At 46.1% G+C, this 22,179-nt stretch overlaps 1 protein-coding gene across 3 annotated transcripts in view; it reads left to right on the forward strand.

The window, feature by feature from the left end:
• LOC138761309 (transmembrane protein 132C) overlaps positions 1-22,179 on the forward strand; it is a 988,143-nt gene that overhangs the window by 595,649 nt on the left and 370,315 nt on the right. The gene's annotated exons all lie outside the window — the stretch shown is intronic.

A 22,179-nucleotide genomic window follows, 5' to 3' on the forward strand; every position in this document is an offset into this window, starting at 1 on the left:
TTCTTGCTGCTACCATCAGGAAAGATGTAGAAGTGCCACAAGACTCGCCCCACCAGGTTCAGGAACAGCTGTTCCCCCTCCACCATCACACTCCTCAATAGCAAATTCAATCAGGGACTCATTATAGGACTCTTACTTTTCCACCTTATTGATTTTTATTTTATTTATTTCTCTCTGTAATGCACAGTCAGTTTGTTTACATTTCTTTATTTGTTTACGTGTGTACATTGAGTATAGTTTTTTTTGCACTACCAATAAGTAGTAATTCTGCATCAAGCGCAGAAAGAAGAATCTCAGGGTTGTATGTGATGTCATTTATGTACTCCGACAATTGTTATGTTTGTTCCTTGAAGAAGAATAACCTTGTGTGAGTTTAACACTTCAGCAACTTTATTTTTCGAGCTGATTGAACCAACAATGCACTTGAATTCTGTCATAGTCTACTTTTTTTCCTGTGCAAACCACATGCATTTCCTACTGGGAAATATAGTTCTTTATTTGACACACATAATAAGAAATCTTTCCCTTTGTTAAAAAAAGAAAAAAAAACCATACAATATAATGCCTACATAACAAAGGTATCTACATTCCTCGGCCAGTCTCTTTCCACTTAGTAGCTTTCAATCAGTCTCTGAGGTAGTTTTACAGTCCTTTTTGGTCTGGTATGTGTTTTAACCATTGTATTGCTTCCATTTGCTGTGTTAGTATTTGTGACTTTCTTTGAACTCTGAACATGTTCCTTTTCTACATGTGCTTGCCCCTTTTGTGTACTGGCAGATGATGGCTGCATGGTTGAAGCTTGTGGCTGTAGATCCACGCGGTTCCTTCTCAGAGGTATCCCTCCCTCTGGATCTGGTAGGAATGTGGATCTATTTCTTCTTGGACATATCCTTGCATAGACCATGTTCCTGAAGTGCTATCAATGACTCAAAAGAACTAGAGTTAAGGAACTATAGACTTTTATTTACAATAAACCTGTGCTGTGATGCAGACTTTCTGGGGAGGAGTTGTGGCTTTGGAGCCTTTATACAGGCTCAAGAAGCTATAGGTGCAGCCACAGGACAGGGCGGAGCTAGATTACAGGGCATACAGCAGTTCACCACAGTGCCTAAATTGTGATCTCGGATTCGCACTTGAACTCCGGGCTTCAGGACTGCCCGGCTTTTTGCAGACTTATACTGTTTCTATTTTACTTTCCCATCCACTTTAGCCTGTTTGACTTTGTGTGCTCCTTTGGGTGGCAACAGATTTTCATGCATCGGAAGGTTGATCTGTATGCGTCGACCTATCAGCATTTGGGCAGGAGGAAGTCCATTCTATAGTGGCGCACTTCTGTGAATCATTAGACTTCTGTGGAAATCCTCTCGTCCATCATGCGCTTTCTTCATGAGGCTCATCACCACCTTGATAGAACTCTCTGCTAGGCCAATAGATTTTGGGTGAAGTGGGCTCGAAGTTATATGTCGAAACCCCCAGGTACTCAAATTCACTAATCGAAAATTGTGGACCCATTGTCTGATATGACTTTACAAGGAACTCCATGCCTCACAAACACACTTTTCATGAAAGTGGTAACTGTTTGGTGGATGTTGACTGCAGCGTTGCTAGCTCTGGGTAATTGGAAAAATAGTCTGTTACTACTATATGACTCTTCCCATTACAGTCAAACAAATCTCCTCCAACTTTGAAGTACAGCCTGTCTGGTACTGGGTGTAATGTAAGCAGTTCTGCTTGCTGTTTTGGACTATAGGTAAGGCATATTTTGCATAGCTTATGACTTGGTTCATTCTTCACCAGTACATCACCTCTCAAACTCTACATTTGCATTTTACCTCCCCCAAGGTGTCCTTTGTACATCTTCTGGAGCATTGGCTTGTGTAGCAACATTGGAATCACAAACCTGTTCCCTTTGAAGACCGTATTTCACAACTGACGGTTCATCTCTGCATGCCCAGTAATCCTGCATACCCATTGGGTAGTCATTCTTCATTGCTGGCCATCCTTTCTGTATTGTATCTTTGAGCTCTTTCATTGTTTCATCTGTCTTTGTTGCTTTCCTGACCTACTCTGTTCTATCCTGGGATATTGGAAATGAGGTGATAATCATGTCAACCGAGGCCTGTATCTCTGCATTAATATCTTGGCCACTCTTTCCTTTTTTGTCAACTGCTGGAGAAAATGCATCAGCTGCAAACATGTATTTTTCTGGCATGTAGATCATTTTCACATCATATTTCTGCAGCCTCATCAACATGCGCTCTACTCTCATGGGACAGTTTGGATATAATTGAGACCAATGGTTTATGATCTATCTCAACTTGAAGAGCTTATCCATCAATGTATTGATGGAACCTTTCACATGCATAAGTGCTGGGAAGAAGCCCTTTTTCTATCTGTGCATAGTTGGCTTCTGCACTTGTTAAAGCCACAGGTTGCCATCTGTCCTCATGCTGCTGCATTAGTACTGCTCTCAGGACATGTCGGGATGCATCAGCTGAGATCCTGGTGCACTTATCCCGATCATAAAATTCTAGTCCAGGCTCTTCTGTTAGTACTTTTTTGAGTGCCTGGAAGTCCTCTTCTTGCTCTTGTGACCAGATCCACTCATTTTTCTACTCAAGGAATGATCTAAGTGGTGCTGACATAGTTGACAGATGAGGGAGTCACCTTCCGCTTGCTTTGGGGCCTCACAAAATTCTTAGTGGCTGATGGCTTTCTTGGATCAGGCTTCACTCCCTGTTCAGCTATGAAATCTCCTTTGAAGGTCAGGGTCTTTATGCCAAATTCACATTTTTCTTTATTTCATTTCAAATTGATGATTTGTGTCATGTTAAGCACAGGATTCTGTTGACACCACGGTTAAGTGAAAAAACACAAAAGCCCTTGATGAAGGGCTCAAGCCCAAAACGTGGGTGATGTATCTTCACCTTTGCTACATAAAGGCACTGTTTGACCTGCTGAGTTTCTCCAGCATCTGTGTTTTTTTTTTCATTTAGTCACATATCATGTTCATTCTGGGTGGACCCCCATACAATGATGTTATCCATCATGGTCTTAACTCCAGATTTACTTTCAAAGATTATATGGATGGTTTTATGGTAGCCATCTGATGCGGACAAGATCCCACATGGTAGCTGAAGAAAGTGGTATCTTCCTTGTGTAGTATCGAAAGTCCGTAGTCTCAAACTTGCCTCACCGAGCTTCATGCCAAAACCCCGATGATGCATTGAGCTTGCTAAACCACTTGGCACCTGCAAACCGGGACATCATTTCCTCCCGTGTCAGCAATTTAAAATGCTCTCACTTGATGGTTTTATGGAGATCTCTTGGGTCCAAACGTATACGCATTGTGGTAGGATGCGCCAAAGGAAAACACAGGCACAATACTGTTTGGGGCCACACAGCTTTGTTCCACTCACATAAATATCTAGTTGGAGGCTAGCTGTGCTTACAGTGATCCTGGAGAGAGAGTGAAAGAGAGAGAGAGAGAGAGAGAGAGAGAGAGAGAGAGAGAGAGAGAGCACATGGTCGGGACCTCAGCTTTATACCATGGGCCCTTTGGGCCCAGCTGGTGGTTGGATGTCATTAGTCCAGGTGCTGTGTCTCTAGGCCACCTTGTGGCCGAATAATGTACCACAGTGTATCATCACATTCACCCCCTTTTTAGAAAAGCTCCTGGTATTGCTCACAAGTCCAGGCATACCATTGGTTTCCGTACCATCTGGGACCCTCTAGGGAGGGTGTGAGGTTTGGGCTGGGAGTGGGGGCGGTCGTTCGGCCGGGTGTTGTGGGTACACTGGGTGGGTTTGGGGTCCTCAGGGGGATGGCATTCATCCTCCACGGTACGGCTGAGGGGTTGTGGGTGCTTGGAGGAGTGCTAATGGTACGTTGATTGGGTCGGGCTGGGGTTCTTCTGGATCTTCCTCTTCTTCTTCAGCCGGTACCAGGTCCCTCATGGAGACGGAGTCCTCCCTCCCGTCGGGGAATGTCACAAACGTGTAGTTCTGGTTCGCGTGGATCAGCTCACCCCTCTCGACCAGCGGGTCCATCTTATGCGTTCATCCAAGTTTCTTGATCAGCACCAGGCCCGGTGAGATCATCCAATGTCTCACCTCCAAACTCGGGGTCGATTTCCTTGTGAAAGAGAAAAATCTGTCATGTGGGATCATGTTCATGGCAGTACACAATAATGAGCGTATCATGTGTAACACCTCGGGTAATGCTCCCTGCCACCTGCATACCGGGAGGTCCTTTGACTTTAGTTAATCAGAAGGACTGTCTTCCAAATTGTACCATTCTCCCTCTCTACTTGCCCATTCCTTTGGGGGCTGTAGCTTGTGGTGCGGCTGGTAGCTATCCCCTTTTCTCGGAAGTATTGCTGCAGCTCAGCACTCATGAAGCTGCCCCCCTTATCCCCCCCATCTGTGTGAATGTAGTTAGGGTATCCACACATGCTGAAGATGGGTTTCAGGCACTTAATTACTGCTGCCGTGGTCACATCTGCACAGTGGATGGCAAAGGGGAACCGGAAGAATTCATCTATCACAGTGAGGAAGTAACAGTTGTTATTGGTAGACGGGAGGGGGCCTTTAAAATCGATGCTGAAACGCTGTAATGGCCGGGTGGATTTGATAAGGGCTGCCTCAGGCGAGCAGTCGAACTGTGGTTTGCACTCCATACATATACCACAACCCTTGTAGTAGTCCTTACCTCTTCAGCCGAGAATGACAGGTTGGCATTCTTAATGAAGTGAAAGATCCTGGTCACTCCAAGGAGCCCCAGCTCTCTGTGGATGTTCTGCAGCTGGGACGTGTTCAGTGGCCATGCAAGCACCCCTGGACAGCACATCCGGGGGTTCATTGAAACTTACTGGGGCGGTATCGGATGTCATACGAGTAAGTAGACAGTTCGATCCTCCAAAGTAAAATTTTATCATTCTTAATTTTCCCCCTGTTCTGGTTGTCAAATATAAAAACTACCAGCTGTTGGTCTGTGACCAGTGTAAAGCAGCTGCCAGCCAGGTAATGCCTCCAGTGCCTTACTGCCTCCACTATGGCCTGGGCCTCTTTTTCTACTGCTGAGTGCATGGTTTCTGAGCCCTGCAGCGTACAAGAAAAGAAAGCCACCGGGCGTCCCTCCTGGTTCAGGATGGCTGCTATGGCTATATCTGAGGCATCAGTCTCCAGCTGGAAGGGGAGTGTTTCGTTTACAGTTCTCATGGTGATGTGTACCAAGTGATCGCGCAGGCTGTTAAATGCCTGGATTTTCTCACTGGGCAGAGGGAATGATCTCATCAGTGGATGGGCCCTGACTGCATACTGTGGTATCCACTGCACGTAATAGACAAATAAGCCCAGGCATCTTTTGAGCGATGTGGGCATAGTGGGGATGGGTAGGTCCATCAGGGCCTGCATGTGAGCCGGATTTGGTCCCACCTCCCCGTTCTGTACTACGTAACCCAACAAAACCAGCTTCCCCCCGAACACACACTTGTCTTTGTTGCATGTCAGGTTGCGTTCTTTGACTGCCTCCAGGAATCTCTTTAGGTTTGCGTTGTGGTCATTCACCGAGTGCCCGTAGATGGTAACATTGTCCAGGTATGAGAAAATAGTCTCCAGGCGGTAGTCGTCCACCAGTCAATACATTTCCCTCTGGAACAGTGGTACCCGTTAGCGACTCCAAATGGGAGTCGGAGGAACTGATAAAGTCGGCCATCAGCTTCAAATGCCGTATAGGGCTGGTCACTCATCCTGATGGGCACCTGGTGGTATGCAGCCTTGAGCTCGATGGTGAAGAAGACCTTATACTGGGCTATCGTATTCACCATCTCACTAATCCGGGGGAGAGTATGTGTCCAGCTCTGAACTTATTAATGGTCTGGCGATAGTTGACCACTAAGCGTAGTTTCTCCCCCATCTTGCCTACGACTACCTGGGCTCGCCATCAGCTATTGCTGGGTTCAATGATGCCCTCCTGCAGCAATCGGTGTGTCTCAATTTTAATAAAAGCTCTCTCTCTCTCTGGGGCCGTACCTCCTGCTCTTTGTGGCTATAGATTTAGAGACTGGGGTGTGGTGGGTAAATAAGGGGGGGGGCTCGATATTAAGGACTGATAGCGCACAGCACTTTTGGCTTGTAAACACTAGCGGGGGCTGTGGTCCATTGTGGATGACCGTGAGGCTCTCCAGCTGGCCCTGGAAGTCTACTCCCAACAGCACCGGGGCGCAGAGCTGTTCCAGGACCAGCAAACGGAAGTCCTTATACTCCCTCCCTTTTATTTCTAGTGTCACCACACAGTACCCCTTTACTTCCACTGAGTGGTTGTTGGACGCTAGGAGAATCTGCCTGTTGCTGATGTATATGGGGAACGTGTGGTCTTTTGCTAATTTCAGCTCTATGAAACTCTCCGTACTACTGCTCTCCAACAGACATTTAAATTTCAACCCATTCAACCGCAAGGAGACCGTAGCCTCTGACAAATTGTGTGGACTCACTTGATTGATCCTGAGAGAGGCCAGTGTGCACTGCTCAGTCTCCTTGTGGTCTCCATAGTAGTGGCGCTCCTCCTCTGAATCCCGAGTCCAAGATGGCCACTCCTTCTAGGCGCACATGGCGTTCCTTCCTGGCTGAACTGGGGAAGAAGCAGAGCTATCCCACCACCCATTTACACGACAATGGGTCTTGGCAGTTGCCCGCGAGCTCCTGCACACCCGAGCATAATGGCCTCGTTTTCTACATTTCGAACAGTCCACATCTCTTGCCGGGGAGTGTGCCTGGGAGTGAAGGTTTTGGCTGCAGAACTGGCATCTAAGGGTCGCATCCGGCTGAGCTGCCATTGCTTCAGCTGTTGTCGTCTCCACATTATCGGCCCGGTCTTGGCGGGGTGCCAGCAAGTCTAGCAGGGTTGGAGCAGGGGGCTTGGTGCTGTGTTCGGGAAGGTATTCCCCAAGGTTGTTTCTAGCTGTCTACGTTGCCACTGCCACCCTCACAGCCTCTTCCAGGGATACCATGCTTTGTTCTAACAGCCGCTGGCGGATTTCATTCGACCGGACACCCGCCACCACCGTGTCCCTCATCAACTTCCCTGAAGTTTCATGCCCATGCTAGGGTTCTTACTGAGAGCATGAAGTGCTGGAAGGTCTCCCCCTGTTACTGTCTTCTGGTCAAGAGACAGTGTCTCGTGTGTACTTCGCATCCCCCTTGGAGATGGTGGGACTGGAGCATGTCCATAGCCTCCCTGTATGTGGCGCAGTCCTGGACTAACGCGTACGGGAGGTCTCCCAGCTGGACCACCAGCAGCATGAAAAGGTCTTCCGGGTGCGCAGTCAGCATCATCACGCGAGCGTAGTTCAGTCAATGCAATCAATTTTGCAGAAATAGTTGTTAACGAATATTTTCTTTCCAGCAGCAAAATAAATATTCAGTACACCACTAACTTGTGGCAACTTGCCATATTTATTGTTTTTACATAGAAATAGTAGCATATAAATTAACTCAATTTCTTTACCATGAAAAACCAAGCCAGTATTTGTGAGCTGTGAGATTCAGCGTTTAAATCACTGATGAGACAAGCCACCGTCAAATATCGCGAATGACACTAATTTTGTTCATGCCGTAAATTGATATTTCCCATTGAGGATCAACCAATCTTCAGATCTGTCAGGCGTTTGGTGGGACTGAACGGATATCTTTGGTTCAGGGGCTGTTTCCTCACATTACTGTGTGAAAGGGACAACTACTTTGAAGGTTCCCATGGACAATCAGAAGAAAAGAGACGGAATTTTCTAGGTTCTGAATTTGCACAAGGTTGCCAGCATCCCAAAATGAATCCCTTCTTCAGTGATCCTTCGGAAGTGCTGAGGGCATCCCCCTAGAGAAAGAGGGCACTGTAAAAATGACGTCTTATTCTTTAATTTATTCAGAATGTCGAAGTACGGCAGACTTGTGAACTGAGGCAATCTCTCATCTCTCTTTGACAGGCTGTGGCAATTATGCCCACTGCTCAGTTGCTCCAATGTGCGCTGGTCTCAGAAGTTCAAGTTTATTATTATCCAATTGCACAAGTACAACCCAATGAAAGAGTGTCCTATGGTCTTCTGTGCAAAACACGCAGACACACACCTGTACAGAGAAACAATACATATGCAGGGAAAGTATTCATATACATATAAATAAATACAAAATAATTACATAAATAGACAGATAGCTGGACAGATAAATAGACAAATAAATAAATAGGTAGATGATAGATAAAAAAACTCGATCGAGAAATAAAAGACTTTGTCTATTCGGGATCTTTCTTCTTTGGCTTGGCTTCGCGGACGAAGATTTATGGAGGGGTAATGTCCACGTCAGCTTCAGGCTCGTTTGTGGCTGACAAGTCCGATGCAGGACAGGCAGACACGGTTGCAGCGGTTGCAGGGGAAAATTTGTTGGTTGGGGTTGAGTGTTGGGTTTTTCCTCCTTTGTCTTTTGTCATTGAGGTGGGCTCTGCGCTCTTCTTCAAAGGAGTTTGCTGCCCGCCGAACTGTGAGGTGCAAGATGCACGGTTTGAGGCGATATCATCCCACTGGCGGTGGTCAATGTGGCACTGATTTTTCACATGTGATACTGAGTTTGTTGGATTAGATGAGTTCCTCAGCAGTATTTTTGACATCAGAATCATCAAACGCAGACAATGTGGCAAAATATGCAGATTATTTTTTTCTTTGTTTCTTTCTTCTTCACTTTAAGGTTTCATGATGCTCCCATTAAATCTATTTCCACTCCATGTCGCAGAACTGAAACTAGAGGCTTTGATGCCACAGACAATATCAATTGCAAAATGTGACTCCAATATAATGAGAAGTATAACAGCATAATGCAAATGTGTATCAGAAAGGTTTACTTGTGATTGTTAAATAAATGATGCAAAGATTTTTTTTTCTGAAAACAATGTTTCAGTGCAAATTGCACTTTTTTTGCCTGGATGTTCCAGAAGTTAGGTCAGTTGCTACATAGCAAGCTGCAGGGACTCAGAATCTAAAGCAGAAAACAAACTGCCGGAACAATTCGGGTGATACTTGGACTGATGTGATTTGACAGTAAATTAACAGGTTGAGACTCTATTCATTTCAAGAGGAATAGAATATTGGAGCAGGGATCTAATGTGGAGGTTTTATAAGGCCAAGGTGAGACCTCACTTGGAGTATTGTGAGCAGTTTTGGGCTTCTCCTTTAGGAAAAGATGTACTGTATTTGGAGAGGGTTCGCAGGAGGCTCTCTTGATTGATTCTGGGAAAGAAGGGGTTATCATGTGAAGAGTGTTTGACAGCTCTTGGGCTGTATTCATTGGAACCTAGGACAATAAGTGGGGGGTGGGGGGAGGGGATTTCATTGAAGCATTTCGAATGTTGAAAGCCATTGACAGAGTTGATGTGGAAAGGTTGTTTCCCCTGGTGGGAGGGACTCGGACAAGAGGGCACAACTTCAGGATTGAAGGGTGTCCGCTTAGAACAGAAATGTGTAGGAATTTCTTCAGGTGGTGGGTGGTAAATCTGTGAAATTTGTTGCTTCAGACAGTTGATATTTAGGTGTATTTTAAGACCACCGCCAGTGGGCTGATATCGCCTCAAACCGTGCATCTTGGCGCCTCACAGTTTGGCGGGCAGCAACCTCCTTTGAAGAAGACCGCAGAGCCTACCTCACTGACAAAAGGCAAAGGAGGAAAAACCCAACACCCAACCCCAACCCACCAATTTTCCCCTGCAACCGCTGCAATCGTGTCTGCCTGTCCCGCATCGGACTTGTCAGCCACAAACGAGCCTGCAGCTGACGTGGACTTTTTACCCCCTCCATAAATCTTCGTCCGCGAAGCCAAGCCAAAGAAGAAGACAGAGATTGATAGGTTCTTGATTAACCAGGGCATCAAAGGTTATGTGGTGAAGGCCAGGCAGTGGGACTGAGTGGGGAAGTGGATCAGCTCATGATTAAATGGTAGGGCCGACTCGATGGGCTGAATAGCCTTTTACTGCTCCGATTTCTTATGATATGGCACCAATTTTGTTCAATGATAGTTGATGTATTCACCAATTCAAGAGCTATTCTGTTTTTAATCTAATCTTTTAATTGTATCTTAAATATGAGTTTTAGTGGAGGATTACCATCTTTTATCTTCAATGTCGCAATCTAAAGTATTGTCAGCAGTCCACTGACTCCATTGAAGAGGAAGCTCCCTTTCAATCCTACCAGGACTTCAGTTTCAGTTGCAATGGGCCACCAATGTTAACATTTTCCACTTGGCTTGTCAACATTAGAAATGCTCCAGTTCCCTGCAGGGGGTGAGAGAGGAAGGGTTGAGAGAGGGAGGGGTGAGAGAGGGAGGGCTGAGAGAGGGAGGGGAGAGAGAGTGGGGGAGAGAGAGTGGGGGAGAGAGAGTGAGCGGAGAGATTGAGGGGAGAGAGTGAGGGGAGAGAGAGTGAGGGGAGAGAGAGTGAGGGGAGAGAGAGTGTGGGGTGGGAGAATGGGGAGAGAGAGTGAGGAATGAGAGAGTGAGGGATGAGAGAGTGAGGGATGAGAGTGTGAGGTGTGAGAGAGTGAGGTGAGAGAGATCAGAAAGGGAGAGGGTGTGTGAAAGAAGTGAAAGGATGAAAGAGAGGTGAGGTGGAAGAGAGGGAGGGGAGAGAAAGGGAGTGGTGAGAGAGTGAGGGGTGAGAGAAAGGGAGGGGTGAGAGAAAGGGAGGGGTGAGAGAAAGGGAGGGGTGAGAGAGGGAGGGGTGAGAGAAAGGGAGGTGTGAGAGTGGGAGGGGAGAGAGAGGGAGGGGAGAGAGAGGGAGGGGTGAGAGAGGGAGGGGTGAGAGAGGGAGGGGTGAGATTGGGAGGGGTGAGATTGGGAGGGGTGAGATTGGGAGGGGTGAGAGAGGGAGGGGTGAGAGAGGGAGGGGTGAGAGAGGGAGGGGTGAGAGAGTGAGAGGAGAGAGAGTGAGAGGAATGAGAGTGAGAGGTGAGAGAGAGTGTGGGTGAGAGAGAGGAAGGGAGAGAGAGTGTGAGGTACGAGAGAGTGAGGTGAGAGATGAGAAAGGGAGAGGGTGTGTGAAAGAAGTGGGGATGAAAGAGAGGTAGGGCGTGAGAGAGGGATGGGTGAGAGAGAGTGAGGGCTGAGAGAGGGAGGGGTGAGGTTGGGGTGATAGAGAGTGGGGGGTGAGAGACAGTGAGGGGAGAGAGAGTGAGGGGTGAGAGAGTGAGGGGAGAGAGAGTGAGGGGAGAGAGAGTGAGGGGAGAGAGAGTGAGGGGAGAGAGAGGGAGGTGTGAGAGAGAGGGAGGAGTGAGAGAGGGAAGGGGTGAGAGAGGGGAAGGGTGAGAGAGGGAGGGGTGAGAGAGGAAGGGGTGAGAGAGGGTGAGAGAGGGAGGGGTGAGAGAGGGAGGGAAGGTGGGGTGAGAGAGGGAGGGGTGAGAGAGGGAGGTGTGAGAGAGGGAGGGGTGAGAGAGGGAGGGGTGAGGTTGGGGTGAGAGAGAGTGGGGGGTGAGAGAGAATGAGGGGAGAGAATGAGGGGAGAGAATGAGGGGAGAGAGTGAGGGGAGAGAGAGTGAGGTGAGAGAGTGTGAGGTTTGAGAGAGTGAGGTGAGAGATGAGAAAGGGAGAGGGTGTGTGAAAAAAGAGAGAGAATGAAAGAGAGGTTAGGTGTGAGAGAGGGATGGGTGAGAGAGAGTGAGGGGTGAGAGAGAGGGTGAGGTGAGAGGGAGGGGTAAGAGAGAGGGAGTGGTAAAGTAGAGGGAGAGGTGAGAGAGGGAGTGGAGAGACAGAGTGAGGTGTGAGAGAGTGAGGTGAGAGATGAGAAAGGGAGAGGGTGTGTGAAAGAAGTGAGGATGAAAGAGACGTTAGGTGTGAGAGAGGGATGGGTGAGCGGTGAGAGAGAGGGAGAGGAGAGAGTGAGGGATGAGAGAGTGAGGGATGAGAGTGTGAGGTGTGAGAGAGTGAGGTGAGAGAGATCAGAAAGGGAGAGGGTGTGTGAAGGAAGTGAGAGGATGAAAGAAAGGTGAGGTGGAAGAGAGGGAGGGGAGAGAGAGGGAGTGGTGATAGAAAGGGAGAGGTGAGAAAGGCTGGGGTGAGAGAAAGGGAGGGGTGAGAGAGGGAGGGGTGAGAGAAAGGGAGAGGTGAGAAAGGGAGGGGTGAGAGAGGGAGGGGTGAGAGAGGGAGGGGTGAGAGAGGGAGGGGTGAGGTTGGGGTGATAGAGAGTGGGGGGTGAGAGAGAGTGAGGGGAGAGAGAGTGAGGGGAGAGAGTGAGGGGAGAGAGAGTGTCGGGAGAGAGAGGGAGGCGTGAGAGAGAGGGAGGGGTGAGAGAGGGAAGGGGTGATAGAGGGGAGGGGTTTGAGGTGAGAGAGGGGAGGGGTGAGAGAGAGGGAGGGGAGAGAGAGCGGAGGGGTGAGAGAGGGGCGGGGTGAAAATGGGAAAGGGTGAGAGAGAGTGGGGTGAGAGAGGGAGGGGTGAGAGAGGGAGGGGTGAGAGAAGGAGGGGCGAGAGAGGGAGGGGTGAGAGATGGAGGGTTGAGAGAGGGAGGGGTGAGGTTGGGGTGATAGAGAGTGGGGGGTGAGAGAGAGTGAGGGGAGAGAGAGTGAGGGGAGAGAGAGTGAGGGGAGAGAGTGAGGGGAGAGAGAGTGTCGGGAGAGAGAGGGAGGCGTGAGAGAGAGGGAGGGGTGAGAGAGGGAAGGGGTGATAGAGGGGAGGGGTTTGAGGTGAGAGAGGGGAGGGGTGAGAGAGAGGGAGGGGAGAGAGAGCGGAGGGGTGAGAGAGGGGCGGGGTGAAAATGGGAAAGGGTGAGAGAGAGTGGGGTGAGAGAGGGAGGGGTGAGAGAGGGAGGGGTGAGAGAGGGAGGGGTGAGAGAGGGAGGGGCGAGAGAGGGAGGGGTGAGAGATGGAGGGTTGAGAGAGGGAGGGGTGAGGTTGGTGTGAGGGGTGAGGTTGGGGTGAGAGGTGAGGTTGGAGTGAGGAGAGTGAGGGGTGAGGTGTGAGAGAGTGAGGTGAGAGATGAGAAAGGGAAAAGGTGTGTGAAAGAAGTGAGAGGATGAAAGAGAGGTGAGGTGGGAGGGGTGAGAGAGGGAGTGGTGAGAGAGGGAGGGGTGACAGAGGGAGGAGAGAGGGAGTGGGAGAGAGGGAGGGGGTGAGAGAGTGAGGGGAGAGAGTGAGGGGAGAGAGAATGGGGAGAGAGTGTGAGGGGTGAGAGAGTGAGTGAGGGGTGAGAGAGTGAGGGGTGAGAGAGTGAGGTGAGAGAGATCAGAAAGGGAGAGGGTGTGTGAAAGAAGTGAGAGGATGAAAGAGAGGTGAGATGGAAGAGAGGGAGGGGAGAGAGAGGGAGTGGTGAGAGAGTGAGGGGTGAGAGAAAGGGAGAGGTGAGAAAGGGAGGGGTGAGAGAAAGGGAGGGGTGAGAGAATGGGAGTGGTGAGAGAGGGAGGGTTGAGAGAGAGGGAGAGGTGAGAGAGAGGGAGAAGTGAGAGAGGGAGGGGTGAGAGAGGGAGGGGTGAGAGAGGGAGGGGTGAGAGAGGGAGGGGTGAGAGTTGGAGGGGTGAGAGAGGGAGGGGAGAGAGAGGGAGGGGAGAGAGTGAGGGGTGTGAGAGTGAGGCGAGAGAGAGAGTGAGGCGAGAGAGAGAGTGAGGGGAGAGAGAGTGAGGGGAGAGAGAGTGAGGGGAGAGAGAGTGAGGGGTGGGAGAGTGAGGGGTGAGAGATGAGAATGGGAGAGGGGTGTGTGTGAAAGAAGTGAGAGGATGAAAGAGAGTGAGGTAAGAGAAGTGTGCGAGGGAGAGAGGGTGAGAGATGAAAGAGAGGGAGAGGGGTGTGTGTGTGTGAGAAAGGAAGAGAAGTAAGAGAGAGCTGTGTGAGGGAAGGAGGTGAGAGAGATGGAAACGTGTAAGAGGGAGAAGATGAGAGGTGTGTGTGTGAGAGAGATCCACTTTGATCTTATGGCTTTTCTCATCACCAGCTGCATGAGGTGATTGGAGACATCTCTCTCCATTCTTGTTTGACAGCACACCTCTCGGCTGCACAGAGATATCTCTATGGTTACAAGTTTGTTAATGGCTGACAACCAGAGAGAAGTCTCCAGACTTGATAGAGTTGTGCAGCTCAATGAAGAGCGGGGATGGCATCTGGTGTAGGTGTCCCTTACTCATGGAACTGGCCAGGATACACTTTTGATCCCCACCTGTCAGTGCTGAGCACAGTAACACTCAGAGACTCCCAATCAATACCAGGCCTCACAATCAATGCCAGGCCTCACAATCAATGCCAGGCCTCACAATCAATGCCAGGCCTCACAATCAATGCCAGGCCTCACAATCAATGCTAGGCCTCACAAATGCCCTTTGCACATTGCCTCAAGGGCTCATTCCACACTGTCCCACAAGGCAATGAAATGACTTCAAAGTTGTGCATTTAGTTCTGATCACCTATTTGTACTAATTTCAGTTGCCCTCTGAATGCATCCTGAAAGCTTAATGAAGTATCAGTGTATGTTAATGTGGTGTTAACTTGACTTTGTATCAGAGTTTTTCAGTGGTTTACCTTCCTTCCTGGAATCTGTAGTATCTATATCAGTGGTTCTCATCCTTTTTCTTTCTACTCACAGACCACTTTTAAGTAATCCCTATGCCATAGGTGCTCTGTGATTAGTAAGGGATTGCTTATGGTGGTATGTGGGTAGAAAGAAAAAGTTTGAAAACCACTGTTTTATTCATACTTAATTGACTCATTATGTGCACGGTTTCATAACCCTCAAGGAAATCGGCCAATGACGATTTTTCTCAAGCAAAATATTTCGGTAACAATTGGGTCTAGAGCAGTGATTCTCAACCTTCCCTTCCCACTCACAGACCACCATAAGCAACCCCTTACTAATCACAGACCACTGATGGGGTAGGGATGACTTAAAGTGGTCTGTGAGTGGAAAGTGTTGAGAACCACTGATTTATATCTTAACTTCAGTGAGATGAATTGAAGGACTCCAGAAAGAATATTAGAATAATGGCGGTGCTAGTGGAGCTGTTGTATTGGCAGTGTTGCCATAGGCGAGGACACGTTGAGAGCGGTCTCTGCACTCCCCCCTGGTTGCCCAGTCCATCTGCTTTTTGGCTCTGTACAGACTTTAAATGACCTGTTAAACGAGCCGACGGTGGTTTAAGCAGTATTAAAATCCCACAACTGAGGGGTGTGGCCCAAGATGGTGCCACCTATGATCGGCAGCAACCACGAGGAGTTGCAGATGCAGTGGAGGCAGAGAACTGGCACAGAACACGAGAAGACGAGGTGACCACTATTTCACCGTCGTCGTCCCCATTTGAGAAGGAGGAAACTCATGGGGTGGTGACCATGCGAGAGGCTCAGCGGCTGAAGAGCACTCAGGTGGGCGGTCGGTTGGCGACTCGAGGCCAGGAACCCATGCAGGCTGCGGGCAAATGCAGTCAAAGGACTTGCACCAGCCTGCGGGTGGCTGGAGACTGGCTGAAGGGGTACCAGGTATCGCAACCAGGGTGCTGAAGGCTCCCTGATCGTGTCGGAGGTGTGCATCTGGAGCTGGGCTTGCTGATGGACTGAAGGTTGTGTGGCGGCGGAAGCTTTAGGAACAGTGAAGGGAAAGCCATGGACAAGTCAGTCACTCTCCTTTGCTCCCCTTTCTCTGGCTGTAAGCAGCACTGGGCAATTTTCACTGATAACGAATATCATATATTGTGTACTACCACATTTTCTGTTTTAATAATGACAATAAAATAATTTTTAATCTTGAATACTTCATACTTATGTTGCCTAGATTAGCAAAGTATATGCTTATCAATTGCAAACCAGAGTGAGGCGATGAGAATCAGTAGCGTGAGTATGCTCAAACCCTGCCACATCCAAGTGGAGGCAATTTAATAGCTGCAAATTCTCCCAAGATATTCCTCAATTTGTCCTCTTGGTGCTATTGTTTAACAGAACAAAAATGACCTATCCATTGAAATAACAGGCACTACTAAAAGCACTGCTTGAGTGTGCTTTCTGGCAGGTTCTGCAGTGGCAAGATTTAAAGCCCATGTATTATTGTTGACAGAGGTATTTTATATCATACGGATTTTCTTGACAATGCTAATCCGGACACCTATTTTAATTTTTACTGTAGATGCTTCTTGTCACATTATTTTGAAAGGCATTTTTGTTCTTCTCTGTTGAGCCGAATGTGGCTTGGTAAGTCAAATAACTGAGCAAGTAAATTGAAGGAGACATTGTAATTTACTATGTATGCTTTCTGCTTGAACAGTTTATGAAATAATTTTCCAAAATTAGAGTTCCAACAAGAAATGGAAGATTATTGTTCTTAAATCATAAGATAATGGATACATAAAAAAGCCACGTCTATTTGATATTCAGTAAATATCTCGTTTAAATTTTAGATTAAATTTTTATATTCAAGCATATAGCATGGTAACAGGCCATTTCGGCCCAAGAGTCCGTGCTACCCAAATTACACCCCATTAACCTACACCCCCGGTGCGTTTCGAACAGTGGGAAGCATGGGACAACCCACGCAGACACGGGGAGAACGTACAAACTCCTTACGGACAGAGCAGGATTTGAACCCTGCTCCCGATCGCTGGCTCTGTGAAGGCGCTGAGCTAACAGGCACGCCAACCGTGCCACCCTTTCCTCTTCTATTTTTTTCTGTTAATAAGCTGGATAAATATGACTATGTATCCAGTTTTATACCAAGTTCATAAGTGATTATGAATATTTTTCAAGTTGTGATATCGATTATAGTATAATCCAGCTCATCAGAATAAATAACATGGTGTGTGGGTGTTGTACATTAAGCACCTTATACAATTATATAGTTCCTCACATTTGTTTTGCTACTTACCCATGACAATATCTAGTTCTTAGCAAGTACTGAAGGAGTACTTCTGTGGAAAGTGAATTGAAACAGTAGCAGGTATTTGTCAGAAGTAGGAGAGCTACCTATTTTAAATACAAAGTTTAAATTATTTTATCAATCAAAACATTGACATTAAAAATATTAACTGGAGATGCGCTTTTGCAGTACCAAAACTATCAAGTCACCCGGACTAATTAGAATTCGCAGATTTATTCTGTCATTTGCACCGTTTCTCCAGAATTTCGTGAGGGTTCTGGGAGGAGGTGAGGAGAATTGGTGTGGAAGTCCAGTTTCTTATTGATCCATGTTCCCTTGGTGTCTTGGTGAGTGTTTGCACCATGGACGAAAGAACAGTTGCAGTTAAGTTCCTATGTCAACATGGCAGATGAGGGAATGGGTGGATAAATCTTGTCAGTCACCAACGAGCCTGCAGCAGACGTAGACATACCCCTCCATAAATCTTCGTCCGCGAAGCCAAGCCAAAGAAAAAGAAGAATGTAATTCAAGCAAGTTGTCTTTCTCCATTCTGAACACACGCACAAAAACCACACGCATGCACTCTCTTGGCACCTCCACCAGCTTCCTCAGCAAATGGACATGCACCTTAGTTCATTAAAACTGAGTCTTAATATTAGAAGCCCCTTTTCCACTGGCATCCCAGTTAATTTGGTGTGCAGTGTCCTGGGATAACAAGCTCTTTGTGCTGTTTCCACTGGGCCACTCTTAACTGGGACACAACTCAACCCCGGGGATCGGAGTGTTCTACTTTCAATTGGAAATGGGTGACTTTCTGCTGTCCCTTTTCCACTTATTAGCACGCCGGTGTCAGCAAACGCCGGGGCTACGAGTAGGGGTCGAGGTGGTTAATCCCTGGCGTGAAATGACGTCACTTGATGCCAGCGTGCTAACAGTTTCCTTTTTCCATTGGTCCCTGCCCCAGTTAATTCCTGAGACAACGTACAAGTGGAAAAGGGGCTAAAGATTGCCCCTTATTTATTTATTTATATACATACTTTGATCAGGTTTCTTTGAAAGATGCAGTTCTGTCAAAGAAATCTGCTATTCCAGATTGTAGAATCATATTGGGAAATGAAATCCTGAAACAATTTCACAACTTCAAGTCTCTTAGATCATGGGTAACATCTGATGGCAAAAGCAAAATAGACATAAAAGTACGACTAGCATTTATAGAAAAGAGAAACATCCTAACTGTTATGACTGTGTGTAACCAGCAGTAATAGATAATGTTTTCATTTAAAACATTGTTATTATTTCTTATTTCCCAAACCATTACAGTCCAGGCCAACATCTAGAAAGTTACTTCAAAGCAATCTTTTAAATTCAGCATTGAAGCATAGGGCTTTGAAATTTGATGCCCAGGATTATTTTTTTTTAAAACTTTATTTATTCATTAAAAAAACAAAAAATATATGACATATACAGCAATTAAACATGAACGTGAACATTTTATATATATATAAAAGAAAAAAAAAGAGAGAAAACCACCCCCCCTTCAGCCAATTCTCTCTCCTAAGGAGAGCCATAAAAAAGAAAAAAAAAGGATTTTTAAAAAAGTTAAATATAAATATTAAAATCTAATCAATATAAATTGAAATGTAAATATTCTGAATATAACAGCCACTTATTAATAAAAAATTATAATTATCATGCGAAACATACATAATTTTTTCCATTATTAAACAATATTTGATCTCATTATGCCATCTATTAATATCAATTATATTTGTATCTTTCCACATACTAGCAATACATTTTGTCGCTACGGATAAAGCTAAATATACAAAAGCAAGCTGAAACTTATTTAATCCCAAGCCTTTCAGAGGTTGCAAACTACCCAATAAAAATACTGTTGGATCTAAAACTATTTTGATAAAATTGAGGTGGCAAGTATTTCTGAATTTGAAATTCATCAGTTTTTGTTTAGGTGGAATATGAATTTGTTACAATAATATAATGTGCCTATACTAAAACATTTAATGAAGTTATGGATAAAGAAAAATAAAATGATAGGTTCTCGGGGTAAATTATTGGCTTTGACTCCATTGTATAATGGATAGACAACAGACTCGCCAAGGCAAATAGCGCCTTTGGAAGACTACACAAAAGAGTCTGGAAAAACAACCAACTGAAAAACCTCACAAAGATAAGCGTATACAGAGCCGTTGTCATACCCACACTCCTGTTCGGCTCCGAATCATGGGTCCTCTACCGGCACCACCTACGGCTCCTAGAACGCTTCCACCAGCGTTGTCTCCGCTCCATCCTCAACATCCATTGGAGCGCTTACATCCCTAACGTCGAAGTACTCGAGATGGCAGAGGTCGACAGCATCGAGTCCACGCTGATGAAGATCCAGCTGCGCTGGATGGGTCACGTCTCCAGAATGGAGGACCATCGCCTTCCCAAGATCGTGTTATATGGCGAGCTCTCCACTGGCCACCGTGACAGAGGTGCACCAAAGAAAAGGTACAAGGACTGCCTAAAGAAATCTCTTGGTGCCTGCCACATTGACCACCGCCAGTGGGCTGATATCGCCTCAAACCGTGCATCTTGGCGCCTCACAGTTTGGCGGGCAGCAACCTCCTTTGAAGAAGACCGCAGAGCCTACCTCACTGACAAAAGGCAAAGGAGGAAAAACCCAACACCCATCCCCAACCAACCAATTTTCCCCTGCAACCGCTGCAATCGTGTCTGCCTGTCCCGCATCGGACTTGTCAGCCACAAACGAGTCTGCAGCTGACGTGGACTTTTTACCCCCTCCATAAATCTTCGTCCGCGAAGCCAAGCCAAAGATAATGCCCAGGATTAATGTTGAACTGACTGGAGTTGTGGCTGCTACAGACTTGCAAATTCTCCTTGCGTTGTTGTCCATCCACACGAGCTGTGGTCATAACACTCCTGGTCCTTTTGTAGGCCAGATTTGAACTGGGCAGCCTCCACGAAACTTCCAAGACCCTGGCACCAGTCTCTCCATGTGACCTTCACTGTTAGTCACATGCAAAATGAAGCACTTTTCTTCCCAACAGACCCTCCTGGCAGAGGTCATCACCAAAAAGGCTCAGTCATTCACAGAGCATGCTTTGCTCTGAATTCCACAAAAATGCCCGGCCTCAAGAGCTGCTTCAAAAAGTTGCTTTTTCTCCAGCCATGGGATGGTTTTCCCTTTCAATGTATCGAATCTGGAACAGACTATGACAAACCTTCCCTCATTTCTTCCAATGTATCGAATTGTCGCTGGGCTGTGACTTCTGATGGTGTTTGTGTGAAATGTTAAATGTTAACTGTGACCATTCAGTTCCTGTCTATACTGTCCCTTACAGTGATAATCCCATTATTACTACAACAGGAGCTTGTAATTTAATGAACAAGAAAATAGCAATTGACATCCACCTGAGACTCTCAGCTGCTACATTCTTCCTCTATTGATGTATGGCTGTAAGTCATGGATCAACACAAATGCTATGGAAAACAGAATCAATGCAACAGAGATGTAGTTTCTCAGAAGAATGCTATGCATATCATAACAAACAAAGAAGTTCTACAAAGAACAAAAGCAAAACGTTCATTACTTAAAAGAATATTTATAATGATTTATTGGATTTAAGATCAACCTCTATGGCTGGGATCAAGAACGATTGGGAATGAGACTTGATCATAACATTTTCAAATGAATATTGGTTCTCTATTCTCAGCTTGATTAATGATTATTCATTTTGTGCAAGGCAGTACTTATTACAATTTAAGGTGGTACACAGAACTCATAAGTCCAAATTTAAATGATCTTGTTTTTATGCAAATATTGATCCACTATATTGGAAGTGTAACATTTTTGAAGCTTTGCTGATCCATATTTTGGGAGGGCCCAGATTTTGGAAAGCCATTTTCCAAACTTTATCAACGATTTTTGAGATCAAATTAGAACCATGTCCATTAATTGCTTTGTTTGGATTTTCACACGAGCCAGATATACTTCTGTCTGCATCTCGGGAGAATGATTTGGCCTTTACCACGCTGACAGCGAGACGAGCAATTTTATTGAAATGGAAAGATGACTCTCCACCTAGCCATACTCAGTGGTTATACGATGTAATACCCTATTTAAGCTTGAATAAAATTAGATACAACATTAAAAATAGAAAGTTTCAATTTGTAAAGATGTGGGGCCTATTCATAAAATATTATCATGATTGGAAGAATTAAGAATTTTGAATGTTTTGAAGATTTTCTGTCCGATGTCTGGAGGTCGCTATCTGATCCATAATTTCCCTTTTCTTTTACAAGATTAGAGTTGGGGGGGGGGGGGAGATTAGATTTGGTATTTATGGTTTTCTTTTAATTTATATCAATTCTTAGTTGTCAATACGAGTTTAAGAGAAGAATCAGAAAACAGCAATCAAAATTCTTTGGAGACATCATGCGAAGAGGTACGTTAGAACATTTAGTTACAACTGGAAAGCTGGTAGGAAGAGAAAGCAGACGTAGACGGAATGAAAATGATAGATGGATTAACATCATGGTCACAGGGGAGGCACCACTTACAATTCAGAGACAGTGATCACCCACGCCGAATGGCAAGGCACCTGAACCAACCATACATAACGTTCTGCTAACGTTATTCTTAGCCACAAGATTTGCATTCAAACCTCACTTCAAATATTTGAGTACATCGCAGCTGAAAATCTGAGAGTAAGTGCCTCATTACTGGAGCTATATTTCTTCTGATTAAGTGTTAAAATGATCGATCATGTTGGGGCACATTTGATGGACCTCTAAGAATGGTAAGAACTCTTTGATCAGGATCCTGTTGAGAAACTTCATCCTTGAAATAATACCAGCTGGAGAAATGAATCTGGGTCATTCATCTTGGGCTTAATTGTGCTGACTATGCCAAATAAGTGTGCGTCTGCGGTTGCTTTCAGAATACGTCTATTCTGAAGACGACCTGAGGTGGCTCTCTTGCAGCTATATCCATCCTGGATTTGAAAAAAACCACAGCAAGTCTCAGTCATGTTGAGTGACAGATCACTCCTCCTTATCTCTGGAGTTCAAGCACAACAGGATTCCCAGGCATTATGCATTGGTTGAATCTACGTGTGAGTCATGAATTGAACAGAATACGCTAGAAGCAAACATTGTCAAATGTCTGAAATAAACAAATATTGCTTCTGTGAAAATAACAATGTCAAAGGACAAATCTAACTTGCCGTTGGACATGCTGTGGTATCAGAATCCCCAATCATTTGAGTCAGAGCTAGGAGGTCAGGAGTTATGTTAGTCAAAATTTATT

The sequence above is a fragment of the Narcine bancroftii genome, chromosome 4 (genome assembly GCF_036971445.1).
Source record: "Narcine bancroftii isolate sNarBan1 chromosome 4, sNarBan1.hap1, whole genome shotgun sequence".
Classification (NCBI taxonomy): domain Eukaryota; kingdom Metazoa; phylum Chordata; class Chondrichthyes; order Torpediniformes; family Narcinidae; genus Narcine; species Narcine bancroftii.